Genomic DNA, 14,866 nt, shown 5'->3' with positions numbered 1-14,866 from the left:
GTTTCCTAAACAACATTAAATTTCTAATTTTGTATCTAAATGAATCATAAGCAGTAAAATATATACCCTGTGACAGTGTCACATTCTTTCAGTGGTTGCAAAGTGTTTCTTACACAGGGGACTAGAACTCTACTTGGAAGTCTCCAGTGAGTTGGACTGAAAAACATTTCGAAGAATCCCTTGTTCCTCTTTTAAACATGTGACACTTATCTAGTACAGTATATGCAAAACTTCAAAGACAGTTCCCTACCCCAAAACCATATATATACATCATAAAAAGCAAAAGTATAGTTCTTACAGCCTGTTACAACTCTTGAATCAGTTTTCTTTGTATGAAAGAAAACTGGGAGCAATTTGCAACAACCACCCTCAGTGTAGCAAATTATTACAACCATTTAAGATCATCTTCAAATTGCACTGAGAAATTTTGAAGTGTTTAACTTCTCACATTTTTATGTGGATAATATCCCATAGTTATGCACATGCATAAATATATTATCACCATTTTCAGCTATCATAAAACTCTATAAATAAAGGCTTATTAAACTAGTCCTAACCCTTCTGCTTTTGTATATCTTTTACTTCCATTTCAGATCAACTACTAGTACTTAAAATTTTACTAGCCATGGATAAGATTTTTATATCATGAAGAATGATGAACCTGAAAGAATTTAAAGTAGGTTAAAAATTTCTCCCAACATAATTTTTAAACTAATTGTTAAACATATGTGATAAAGACCAGTTATTAGTGAAAGAATTTTGAAATGGAACTAAACACGGGAAAAACTGTGAAATGGCATGAAGCAGTTTCACCTTACCATCATTCAGCTGGTTCACACTCTCAAGGTTTATCACAGGAAAGGGATAAGAAAAAAAGAACAAAAAAGCCTTTTTCAAGAAATAAGAAGCAGGAAAACTTCTGAAATACTGCAAAAGAAACTTTAGCCAGGCTATAATCCCAGCACTCAGGAGGATCTCCAGTTTGAGGTCAGCATGGGCTACATTAAGACCTTATCTAGAAGGGGACCAAAAAAAAAAAAAAATTAGTGGCTCCATAAAATCACGAGGACTAGATAGGCTAGGGGGAATTAACACTTGAAAGGTTCACTGATCAGCTTCCATTTTTATACCGTACCATATAAAAGATAATAGTAGCCTTCAGTAGTATTTGCAGATAATGCTTTTTAAAACCGATGTTAAGATTATGGTTTACATTTTAAGTCCAGTCAGTGTCTGCCATTCAAACAAGGAGTTTGAAGATTGAATACCCAACTTTTCAAATCAAAAGTTTGGAAGTGAAAATCCCTACCAACAATATAAGATTTGGCCAAAATCTATTAATACTGACACCAAAAAGCAATATGCCATTAATTTAAGCAAAACATATTCAGTCTTTAAACTTTGTTTTAAAGCTCTGGGTTTAGTCTGATACTAACAATTTAGCTTAGAAATGTTAAGACTTCTGCTCAAGTCTTAACTGTGTTAAGACTTAAAACTGTGTTTTAAAGAGAACTACAGAATTTGATCTCAACACAGAATTTGTCTGGTATTTTATGTGCCTTAACACATTTAAAAATACACTTTGTGGGCTTGGGTAAAAGAACTGTACTTAAGATGGTCTCTCTTTATCCTTGAACTAAACCAAACCATCTTAATTCCTAAACCTAAGCGTACTTCCCAAACTTCACAAACAAGTATGTCTACTGGGGGAGGGAGGGTTGCTAGTTTTTGCAGTATGGGGGCTATCCAATCCATGCTAGGCCACATTCCCAGCCCATAAATAGAGTTTTTGGGTTCCTCATTTATCATCAATTGATACAAGGCACTAGTTGTACTCCCTAAGTTATAGAAATTGTTACAAAACACTGTGCACCACATAAGACAGCTATAGAGGTTGCAAACTGGCAGTATCCTGCCAATAGATGTATTTTGTGCAGAATGCCTCAGTATGACTTTCATTTGCTAACATTTGTGTATTAAGAGACGTGTATCAATATGGATTTCCTAATTCTCCTAAGGAGGAAAAAGATAATCTGGCAACTGAACATATGTCCACACAATGGGTGGAGCTGCTTATGACTGCCTGCTTAAATGGGACATGTGCTTTTTCTTTAATTTGTGGTAGTCCACATGGTCCCATTTCCCCCATCTTTCTGACCCTGGAGATTATTAAAGTACCGATTCCCATTACAATGCAGTAAGACCAATCCCACATACTATACAGCCTATGACAGTAACTTGAACAAACTGTAGTGTGCTTTATTAATGAAAGCAAACTTATTTCAACAAGTTCCCGTAGAAATTTTTTCAGTAACTTTTATGCACCTAATTTTAAAACAAATTTTCAAAACTACTCTCGTTTCTCATTAAAATCTTGAAACATCGAACAGAAGCTTACAGACAGTAAATGCTGCACATAGTAGGTCCCAACTTTGACATTACTAATCGCAAGCAGTCCTTTGCAGAGGAATACTTAAACCATTTGGAAATAACCATTACTTAAAAAGCACTTGAGGCATCTTGCTTAAAAAAAAAAAAAAAACTACAGACATTACAATCCATTTCTTAAATAATCAACTATCCTATTAACACTTCCACAAAATTGCAAACACAAAGTAGAACAGTCAGCGACACTGTCATTTTCCTTCCCTCCACTAACATTTTAATTTCATTTCAACGACATATTCAGGGAAACAGAATTTTTTTTTAAATCAAAACTCTTAAGAATACTTCTAAAGCTAATTTAAAATAAGCTTCATTCCTGTTACTAATCAGACTGATCTGGAACAAATATTTGCAGAAAATGTTAATAGAAATACCCGAATATTAACAAAGGAAACTACAGAAAGGTCTTTATTGAAAAATGTAAAGAGGAATGGCCCATGACTATACAAACGAGACTCTACAGTCACCTACAGCATCATATATGAGTTCACATACACTGACTCATCTAGTTCCTAATATAACTGAGTTGGTCGCTTATTCATGTTTTACAATTAAGACAACTTGACAGTTCACATCTTCATTAACTTTTGTGAGAATTTTAGTTTTTAAATTTCATCAATATGGCTAAAAATCATTTTTTACCTCCTGAGGTACTCAACTGAGTTTTTGGGTTATCATTAGACTTTAAGCAGAAGTGCCTTTTTAAGGAACATAAATAATTCTATTTATCTCCTACAGATATTGTTCGAGATATTTTCTCATGCCAGTTTTTTAATGAGAACTGATGAATAGATTTTTCTAGAACTCATAAGGTTTCCTGTAGGTTCTCCCTTGTCAGAACTATTCATAACTATATTCCACAAGCATGCTGAAATTAAAAAAAAAAGAAAGAGGCATTATATTATATCCACTGGAGGGCACTCAACATGACCAAAGCATGCATGGAAAACAAGCCCTAATACTACTGCACTCTGCTGCCTCAGCTCAGAGGGAGACTTTGGAAGTAGGAAATGTGTATTTAAAAAAAAAAAAAGAGATCCACAATTCAGAAGTTCAAAAAGGTGGTTAAACACCTAATTGGGGTTCCCAATGTGACTTTCTTTTTTAAAAATTTCTTTTTCCTTAGGGAGAAAGCAGATTATATGCGTACTTCAAATACAGCAGAGTTCAGTCCTCAACAGATAAATCTAGGTTTCAAACCAAGTCAAGCTCAGTCTTGCATGAAACACAAAGGCAGCTTTCTTAAGTAAACAGAGGAAATAACTTTCTCCAGAGTTTAAAGTGAAACCCTACAGAAGGGAGCTTATAACTTATTTTCAATCAATACAAATCACATATATTTTCTTTCTGTGAAATCCAGAAGCATGTATTTATTCTATCATGTTATCTTAGTTATTTATCTATCACTCACAGTTGGAATAACATTATGTACAGTAGTCTGTTAAAGAATGAGAACATTGTACAGGAGGCAGCAACTACATGCTTTGGACAAATCAGAAGTCTATGTTTATTATTTAGTTTTATGGCATAAAAATCTCTTTGGTAAAGCTGTTTTAACAACAGATACCATAGTGCATATTAAAAAAAAAAAAAGGCCTACAAGAAACCAACTAAGTTGGTATTAGTAATGTTTTCAACAATCATCAGTCAACTGTAATACTACAAGAGTTGTTGTGTACAGTAATACTGGTTATTAGAAGTATCTCTGGTTCTACCCAGGGTTAACTGTCAGACATGCTTCTGATCAAGTTCAAAGTACACTTAAAATTTACTACTCATCTACAATTATTATCAGCCTAGACCATAGCAGAAAAGTAAAATCTTACAATCGAACAGATGGATCATCCCACTTTAATAACACTTAAGTCTGACTTGACTGAATATATTTTTATGGTCCATTTCAGGGTTTTCAATTTCACTGCTATTTACAAGGGGATGATATTCAAACTTTCGGGTTCCCCACCTTTCTGCTTTGAACAATACTTAACTGGCTGTGCTCTGCTCCACCCAGTATTTTTTTTTTTTAAATGATCTCTGCTGACGGTTTTTCTAAGTACCAAATTTCAAAGTACCCTGAAAGCTCTGCCTCATTGTTTCCCCTCAAACCTTGGTGGCATTTTGAAATAAGCATACAGACCTCTATTTACCACAACTTTTATTCAGGCATCACTAGGAACACCACGAAGCTGGCTTCAGTTTAATAAATTTTAACACCTGAATGTACATTTTTCTACTCAATAATCTTGATACAGGAAGTAATCAGATGACAATTAGATTTTTTTGGTACCGGGGCTTGAACTCAGGGTCTACACCTTGAGCCACTCCACCAGCACTTTATGTGTTGGGTATTTTTGAGACAGGGTCTAGTGACCTATTTGCCTGGGCTGGCTTCGAACCATGATCCTCCTGATCTCTGCCTCCTGAGTAGCAAGGATTACAGGCACTGGCCACCTGCGCCTGGCTGACAATTAGTTTTTTTAAATCTTGTATATTTGACACCTAAACACGTTAAGTTATTCCTTTTTTTAATTAGCTTTTTTTTTTTTAAAGTTGGTTTTCCAAGCTGTTTTCATTGACTGACTGTTCTGTCTCTGGAAGACTTGCAGCCACAGGACTGGCTCTAAGTTCCACTCCAAGCTAAGCTCCATGCAGTGTTTTATTTCCTCCTCAAGGACTTCAGACTTGAATAATCTCAGCATTCCTTTAATCCTATAGAATAGATCTCTGCAAGTTTTTCAAGTTACTGTTGCAATCACTTCAGGGCCTCATCCTTGTACATGGCCTTCAGAACAAAGATTAAGTCAAAGTAATGAATATCGGGTACAAATTAATGAAATTTTGTCTACTGTGAAAGGATATCCTCAAATAAACCTTGAGGATACTTTTTAATTCAGAGACTTCAAAGGTTTAAAAAGTAAAATGTAACAGCAGCCTTAATTCAAAAAACAAAAACTGATCCCTAGCACCGCAAAATAAAAAAGCCTCTAAAATATAAATTTATCTAATTTAAGCAGACAGCAAGCAGCAGCATAAAGAAAACAAGGAGTAGTGTTTCACATTTCTCAAAATTAATGCGAAGACATCTGGAGGTACTGAATGTTCCCCAAGTAAATAATGAAATGGTTTCCTAAATTCCAGACAAAATACTTTACAACTCAGCGATCTGAAAAACATTGGCCTAGACTTTATCAAAGGAAATGCTGCCGTCTCTTCAAGTTGCTGTCTGGTCTAAGCCACCATTATTCACGACACAAAGCTCTCATTTCACTAAAACCACTCCTCGATTTCCTTTTGCCGACCTCTGCATACCAGCAGCCCAGTCCCCCTTCATTCAGCACTCAGGAACCCGGGGGGAGGGGAGACCACAGACGTCTGGAAGATACAAAGTAGGAGACAATGCTCCCTCCAAAGCGCAGTCCAAACCCAGGAAACCACTAAGTGCCAGAGCCCCTGGCCTGGCCGATTGGGGACCGCGCTGCAGAGATCGAACTTCCAAAGTCTCGGTTCAAAGTCCTCTTCGCAGACAAAACACTGCAAGAACTTGCGGTGCGTGCCTTTCATTTAGTCAATTTCCTAGCCACTTCACTAAGAAACCAAGTTTAGCAGCTGAAACTATTTGCAGAGCATATTCCCAAGAACACAATTCTCGAAGCCGTCAGCCAGAGCCGGAATCCTGAGGCTCACTCGGTAGGAAACACCCGCACCGCTCCCCCAATCCCCATTTTACCAGGGTCTCATCCTCACTGCCACAAACCCATCGGACTCCCGGCACGTTTGCACGTCGCTCTCGCCACCTGCACGGCACGAGAAAACAGGGGTGCAAGACGTGGATTTTCTGGGTGCACACCCTACTGACGCATCGTACCGGCCGCACTCAGAGTTTGCTTACTCTGGGGTTTAAAGTTGTTTCGACTCAAACTCACATCGCCAGGGCATTAAAAAAAAAAAAAAAAAAAGTCACCATTCCCCTATTCTCCTTAAGGAAATCTGCAAAGTCCACCGGCCCCGTGCCCCCAGGCAGATATAGGACCTCGGGGTGGCGTCCCCAGCCGCGGCGCCCAAACCCCAACTCGCCTGCGGGGCTAGAAGGCGGAGGCCCCCCTTCACCCCACCAATCACCATCCCGTCCCCCACCCCCCACTCCGGCCCCGGCGCATCCCTAGGCGCCGGTCCCTCCCCCAAACTCGGCCGCAACCGGAGCCCGGGACGCCAACCGTGGCCCCCACCCCGCCCCCACCCCCGCCGGCCATCCGGGCTCCTGGACGCGCCCCCGCGGCGCCCCCCTCCCCACCACCGGCGCCCCGAGGGGCAGCACGGGCCAGAACGCGGGCCCGGCCACCGCCCTCCACGCGCCCCCGATGCCCCCGACCCGAGCCCCCCATTCCCCGCACCGGGCCTCCGCGCTGCGCCAAGCCCGGCTCCCCGCCTGCCGTCGGGACTGCGCGCCCGCCACGAAGTTTGGCTCCGAAGAGGAAGCAGGAGCAACCCGGGAAGGAGAAGGAAAAGGAGCGCCCGAGCAGCACCTCAGGGGAACAGGCTCCTCCCGCCGCGGCAGTCCGACCGTCCTCGGCCTGCAGTGGCGGCTCGGCGGGGACTGGAGCTGCTCCTCGGACCTTCCTCCGTCTCCGCCTCCCCTCGCTCTGGGATACCGGGGACAGGCTAACGCAACTACCACAGACCGAGAGGCTTAAAATGGCGCCGCACAAGGACCTCTTATAAGTCGCGCAGGAGCCGCTGTATCCTGCCGCCGCCGGCGCAGCGCGGAGCGTTCCGCCGCGCGAGGACAAGGGGCGGGGCGCGGGCGGGCGGCGAAAGTAGTCCCCGCGCTGCCCCGCCGCGGTCGGCAGAGCCGAACCCAGCTGGGGCGGGGCGTGGTGTCTGTGCGCTCCTCCAACGCCTCGCGAGTGCCGGGGACCCCGGGAGGGTCGTGCCGCCCGCGGCGGGGAGGCTAAGTCCCTGCGTGCTGGGTGGGGGAGGGCGGCTGCGGGGTCTTCTCTGCCCCCAGTCCCCGCCCGCGCGTCCCTCCTTATCCGGAGCGCAGACGCGGGGCTCGCCGTGTGCTTCCCGCCGCCCGCAGGAGGCGGCTTCTCGGCCCCTGCCTGACTGCAGAGACAGGTCCTGGAGAGCAGGAGTTCGGGGCCCGGCAGCGACGGTAGTGTGGACGCTGAGGTCGCGGCCCGCCCAGCGCTGTCGGTTGGGATCACTTAGGTTATAGGGGCTGCGCCGACGTGGCGGTCCGTGCCACAGACTCCCCTGCAGGTTCTGGCCGGCAGCCCTGTTCCATGGCACTTCAAAGTCCCCACTGTGTGATGGTGGATTCAACATCGCACCCGGCGATTCACAAAGTGAATCCGGACGGGATCGCAGGACCGACCGAGCCGCCTCCGGGCCCTGTTCGCTGTCGGTGGATTCAACAAGTCCTCCCGAGTGCCCACTGTAAGCAGATAGCTGGTACATTAGCTGTGGAGTTCGTCAGCTCACTTCCTATAGATTCCATTTGGGTCTTCTGCCACTGTGTCACTCCATATCAGTAGGTCTACTGGGGGGGAGTTCTTTGGAGGAACTGCGTTGCTACTGTGTTACTTGAGAAATTCAAGTATGTTGTTAATAGGAGCTATGGATTAGGCAGTCCCTAATTTTTTTAAAACTACATTTTTATTCTTCGAGAACATTTTCTGTTTCGTTCCAATAGGCAGAAATTGGGTCATTTCTCTTGGAAATGTCTCCATCCCAATCCAGCAAGATTAGTATTTGTCAAAACTAAAACAATTACGATCGATTCGCCTTCTGCACTCAATTATTTTATGCTTTTTTTTTTTCTTGAGTATGAAGACAACAGTGAAAGTTTGAATTCAGGGCTTTTATCCCAGGGCTGTAATTTATGCATGCAAACAATAGGTCTTTACACAGGTGCAAACAGGGAACCTACTCACTCATTCACTCATAGAGATAGGATATGTGGTTTTAGGCATAGCTCATGCTTTAGGATCAACATATTCTTCAAATGACTTATTTTTGGTAATGTCAGCTGCTGCTTTGACCATGGCACAATGAACTACTGCAGTGGAAAAAGTCCACACCTAAGACATGTTCAGAGAGATCCATTGTCTAGAAAGGCTCATTTGAATCCTTGCTGGTAATTCCGTAGCAGTAACTGTAGCTGCTGTTCCTGGTTAACTCAGCTGGTCATAATTCAGACAGATTACAGAGGAAAAAAAAGGTATTTTGTCAAAGCAATATTTCTAATATAAACTCAAAAGTGTAAATGGCATTTCCAGCTACTGGTCCCCAATTTTAATAAAGAATAGTTGATTTGATTAAAGTCATGCATTTAAAAGCAGATGACTGATTTACCACTATTAAAGGATTTAAGGAAAAAAATCATGTTTTCTTTTTCTGTGTTCAGTTAATTTTTGCTGAATAAGGCACACTATTAAAACTGGTGAGGAAATATCTGTACCATTACAAAATGTAAAAGATAAAATCATCTTTCTAGTTGTACTTTTCTATTCAAAGGCCAAAATAAAGCATTTTCTATTATTTAGATATTTTAATCTAAATTTAGAATTTAAATTTTTAATCCCTATTAATACTTTATATGTCACTAAAGGAAATGTAAATTTTGCAACAATGCAGCAAGCTCTTTTTCTCATCAAATGTATGTGCTGAGGAATTACCTGGTGACTAGCACTAAAACAAGGTAGTTGAATTTAAAAACTGCTCTGAATTTTTATTTGCTTCTCTCATAAAACATTCTTCCAATTATCTCACCAAAAATATGAGATGAATAGCTTCTGTGAAATTAAGACAAATGCTATAATTAAACCAAACAAATACAGCATCAAAATGCCTAATGGGTAAAATAAGTGATTTGTAAAAGTAATTACTAAAAAAATTAACCTTGGGCAATACATTTCATTTAAAAAACAAAACACTTGGTTATCTTTTTACACCTCTCCTTCTGGAGTCAACCCAATGGGTTTGACATAAATGGATTCATTTTGTGAAACAGTGACAGACAAATGGTTTTAAATTTCAGGCTCTATTCCTAGAAACCAAGTGTGCCCTGCTGGTTTAATAGAGAAGATATTTGTCCTGATATTAGACCGTTGACTTGGCAAAGCTGACTACACAAAACCTGAACGCAAATCGTCCCTTTGCTAAAACACATGCTCTTGAATTACCTTTTGGCAAAACAAAAAAAATGCCTTCACTTGTGTTTGCACTGAACAGAAATATTAATCAAGCCAGTGTTGTAAAGAAGGTCCTGCATTTTTGGATACTAAACTCTATCAGATCTATTAATTAAACATTTATTGAGCACCCAAGACAATGAGCATCCTTTAGAGAGAGGAAAATAAACTGGCTCCTTTTGATTAGGTCCCTTAATTTGATGTAAAATTGTAACTATTAGTCAAACCTACTTGAAAATAAGCAGAACTGATGGAAACAAACTGTGAAAGTAGGGCGTGGTCCCCTTTGGACTCTACATGGAATCCTTTTGGGATTATCTCACCAACATGGGAAAGAATCCCCTCCCCTCAGAAAGGTAACACTAAGCAATGTTTAAAACAATCAATCCTGACTCTGTAGGAAGACCGATTAAAAATAATTCTTAAGACAACGTTAAAAACACTGAACAAAAATCAGGATCAGCTTTTCACTTAGCAGGTCATCAAGGGGTCTATTTATAGATTGAGACTTTTGATTTGCAATACATCATCTCAGGGTTCAGTGGTATCTTTTGATTTCTTTCCAGCTGAACAGGCTAAGTAGTTGTAAACACCTCTTGTCAAACTACATGGTTGGCTATTCTGGCACAGAGAAGTAATCTAGGAACCCACTGGGCAAATTCTATGTAGAGACACGGTGGAAAGCTTGCCGCTGATGTGTACTGCAGATCGAGGGAGGGGCAGTGCAGGTGGCCCAGGCGATGGCCACAGTGGTGGTAGTGGCCTGGCTCTGCTAGTTAAGCCAGCAACTCCTCTCATGATTGGTGTTAGGTGTTCTCCAGGCCTTCCTTGGTTTGCCAAACTAAGGTACATTTTAATAGCTACTATAGGAAGTGTGAAGGAGAAGCAATGGAGCCATCATCCATGATATTCAAAGAACCTAAGGGTGTATGTTTCTCAATGTTTCAAAACCCTAAGACAAATACCGCTGCATCGCTAAGAAATCATGCTTTGGAAACAAGATCCCTCCAATACCCACATGCGCGCAAAGACACACACACACACACACACACACACACACACACACACACACACACACACACACACATATACACACAACCCCTCTATTAAAAATTTCAAAATGGTTGCAGATATTTCATTCACAAGAAGGTTAAAGGCGTTTCCCATCGCAAGAAGGATTAACTTACCGGAGGATTCTGGGACTGCAGATGTATACTGCGGCAAAATCCTAAATTCATCGAAAAAAATCATTTCTGGACTCCAGCTGCTAAAAATAATAGAATTATAGTAAATCATGGATAAGATTAAAACAAGCCATTTTCACATCCCAAAGAGTTCAGAAAAAAAAATTATTCTTTTCTTTTAACTCGTTTCTTAAACAATGCAAATTTTAAAGTAGCTTTTCTTTCCAGAGCACGCAGCGCCATGAAATCGATAATTTTTGATCTTTCGGTTAGTAGGCAACACGGTGAGCTATTGCAGAAACTGCAGGCAGCAGACATGTTCTTGTCAGCTCAAAATTTTCATATTGTTTTTGAATCCATTGAGATTTGGAGATGGAATACCACTGTTTTTTTGTTTTTGTTTTGTTGTTGTTGTTAGCTGGCACTAGGCTGTAGTGGGACGCAAACCCTTAGTTTATCGACACATACATGTCTATTGCTTTATATGTATTAAAAACAGGGAGTCTTACTGGATCTTAAACAAAAAATTATGTAAAAGGAGTGGCTAGTGTGATTATAATCCCATCATGCAGGGTCCACGGTTCCCATTTAGTGAAATTTCGCAGAGGGCAACTTCTTAAGAACATCCCTGCTGTGCAGAGTGAAAAGCATGAACAAACCAAAGACAGAATTCATCTGTGTTTATATTTTACAAACAATGAAAAACCTACTCTTTGTATGCCTTTTTTCCCCCACCTTATTATTTCATGAAAACTGCAGCATTTTCCCCGCCCCCAGCCAAACACTCACCACCCCAGCACTGCAGTATTCAGTCCCTCTCTTGCTTGTCCTTCGTCTTCTTTTTCGCTTTCACAAATTCTGCACGCGCCATCTTTGTGTGGGGTGATTCTTAGCTAATTTCAGTTACCCATTCTCTTACAAATCAGATCAGAAATAGAAAATTATAGTGTGCTTTGGGGCTTCATTTGCCTGGATTTCTTTCAGTCTTCCCTTCTGACATAGACAAAATGGAAACGACAGGAGGGGGGGAATGCCAAAAAAAGAGATATTTCTAATATTGCCATAACCTGTTGTATACAGTGGTGATAAAAAATATTATTAAGATAATAGCAACAGCTGCAGCCTAAATAGAAGCTATGAGATAATTAATTTGCTGCAGGTGCTTCTGTTGTGAACTGAGTAACCCATGCCATATAAAGTCTAAATACAATTATGACTCCCCCACCCTAAAACAAAATACAAGTGTCCTGATCAGTATATATGCCCATTGTAAAAAATGAATGAATTACAATTCTCCCAAGTCCTTTTCCCCCTGCCCCCACCCCATCCCAATGGTTTATCCATTAGTGGATAAGTGCAGAGCTCTATCCAGTGTGTATGTGTATGAGTGTGGATATACCAGGATGGAAGGTATGGCATTTTTAAACATAGGGAGGTTTTGCATTGTCACTCAGTCTGAAAACATATGAATCAGTTACAGATTTCTTTTTAAGAATTAAAGGTACCTTATAATATTGAAGAGCTCTAGTGGCCTGAGATCAAAAATTACCTGTATCCATGTGTATAGCTAAGAAGAAAAATAACAGTGTTGAGCAGTTATCTATATGAATTAATAATTTTTTAAAAATCACCTGTCTCACAAAAGAAGGAAATGTTCATAGTGTGTGGTGTTCTTCATTGATGTGAAAGACAGGGTTCTCTCTCTCTCTCTCTCTCTCTCTCTATCTCTAACTCTATCTCTGTCTCTCTCTTACATGCTGTCAAGTTGAGTGTTTGCGGAGAGTGGTTGCGGGTTATATCACAAGTGTGTGCCAGAAATACCTTGTATTAGGGTAGCACAGGCAGGGGCCTGGAGAAGGTCACAGTACCAGAAGCAAGTGTCCATTTTCTATTTTATGCCACTCAGCAAAAAATAACTTTGGGCCTGGAAAAGTGGAGGGACATACTGATTGATTTTTTTAAAGCTATTTGGCTAAAAAAATTCTCTTAGAGTAAGGATATAGTCATTTTTTTTCCTCCCAGTCATGCTACTGAAAAAAAGGACATTTCTGTTTCCATTGCAGTCTTAATTTTTTTTGGTTGAAGAAGCAATAGATACATAAATTTTATCATGGTCAATTTTTTAAATTTATTGGTTATTAAATTTTATTCTATTAGATGACCTTAATATTTATTCTATATCTTATAATAGATTAGTTTCATAGATTTTAACATTTTGATATAAATTTAAATATTTTAGTTCTAGAAGATACAAAATTAGTCAAATAACACTGTTCCATTTATATCAGAAGGGACACTGCATTTCCATGGGTTTTCTTTAAGATGTTTTATCTCACATGCACCTGTTAGATGGACAAGGAATGTTCTCTGTATGAAGTGTGGCATGTTTATCACACCACCACTCAGGCAAGTGACATGAATTTTATTCCATCTTTCTTTTGTTTATATTGAGGCTCTTTCTTCATAATCTGTTTTCACGTTTGCTCATATTTTGAATTTACAATTAAATCACTTGACTTAGGGACAAAAAGTAAAAGAAACAAAAGACCATACTGGTTTTCATTAAAAAGAGTAGAAAGGAATAGCCAATTCTTTGATAAACATAAGAAAAGTCGACAAGTATGAAATGCAGACATCTCCACTGAGATTTTTATGTGAACTTTGTCATTCCCAAATGGAGCTCTGAAATCATATAACTCTATAATTATCAAATCAATTTTGGAAAAGATGAAAGTGCTCTAATTTTATTGCTTCAAGGATCCTCCTGCAAAGCATTTCTCCTTCCACTATAAATTGTCTTAAAAACTGAGCTGCAAGAAATCAAGATAATATTGCTTAACACATACACATTCTTTTCCTATTAATGTTCTCTGTTTATCACAAACTGATCACAATTCTCCAACCCTTCCTCTTAAGACTTGGTTTTCAGAGCCCTTAGGGTGAGAATGTCAGGAAAACCGACATTGTGCAGATTCTGAACAATAAGAGATGGTGGTTACTGTAAGCCAATTTGCTTTGGGGCAGTTTGTCATATAGGAAAGTGAGCTGAGATTATTTGGTCTTTTTTTTAATAATCACATCATACTGCAGGCTTACCCTGAGCTAGTTGTCTTAAACAAATATTTCTAAAGATTTTAAACTATGCAGTCTAAGAAGTAAAATAATATCTTTACTAACATAGTAAAATAATTTCATATATGTAATCCCTAGATGTATATTTATTTAAATTACATTCATGTGCTATGCCAATATATGTATTAAATAACAAATAACCTTCATCTCATTTATTTTTAAGGTAAAAAGTAAATACAGAAGTTATAGAATTTTTTTCTTCATTTTAAAGAAATGGTTATAGTCACTCCACTCAAGATCACTGTTTTAAAACTGAAAAATTTTCACAATCTGTTTAAAACATTCTCTCACCCATTCTCAACCTACATAGTTTGTTTTTTAAAACTAAACTCAAACTTGATTTATTATAGGTACTGAGTGTTACTGAATCCTTTAGGAATTATGCCTTTATCTTTTCTATTGACTAATTTAAAATAAACCCCTTCTGGTAAAAACTGCCATTCATGCTTCTAGCAAATGTACCTAGAATATGTGCTGGTTTAAGGAGTCTCTTGTGTCCTTGTTCTTTCTTGATATATTGAACTCATGTGTGTATTTGTAAATATCCTGTGTCTTTTTCTTCTTTAATGATGTTTTTTTTTAAAAGGAAGTTTAGCAATGTGGACAAAGGAAGCCCTTTCAATGTCGATGACATACCTCACTTAATACTCATTGTACTTTTAGTATCTGTTAATTCAGAGTCTATGTGATGACAAAAGACTGCTATAAAATCAGTATTAGTTGTAAACAAATTTATGTTTTATCAATCCTGGTGGAATCTACACAGATGTGAACATTGTTTGCAGCACACACAGAAGATCTATTTTTCAGTGCACAGACAATGCTTAGGGCCCCTATGACGTCTTAGAGCCCTTGCTTAACTTGGTAGTTAAAAAGCCATGGCTGTAATGGATATAGGAGGGGAAAATTCCA

The 14,866-nt window shown here is 39.7% G+C and overlaps 1 protein-coding gene across 3 annotated transcripts in view; it reads right to left on the bottom strand.

The window, feature by feature from the left end:
* Nucleotides 1–7,110, bottom strand: part of Ctnnb1 (catenin beta 1) — a 34,671-nt gene extending 27,561 nt beyond the window's left edge. For 2 of the 3 annotated variants that reach the window (XM_020168940.2, XM_020168942.2), the window contains exon 1: nucleotides 6,969–7,110. The gene's annotated coding sequence lies outside the window, so the exon portion shown is untranslated. The other variant, XM_020168943.2, reaches the window with a different exon arrangement.
* Nucleotides 7,111–14,866: the final 7,756 nt, after the last annotated feature.

The sequence above is a fragment of the Castor canadensis genome, chromosome 17 (assembly GCF_047511655.1).
Source record: "Castor canadensis chromosome 17, mCasCan1.hap1v2, whole genome shotgun sequence".
In the NCBI taxonomy this organism is placed as follows: Eukaryota; Metazoa; Chordata; class Mammalia; order Rodentia; family Castoridae; genus Castor; species Castor canadensis.
The sequence above is the reverse complement of the archived record's forward strand: the minus strand, read 5'-3'. Positions and strand labels throughout refer to the sequence as shown.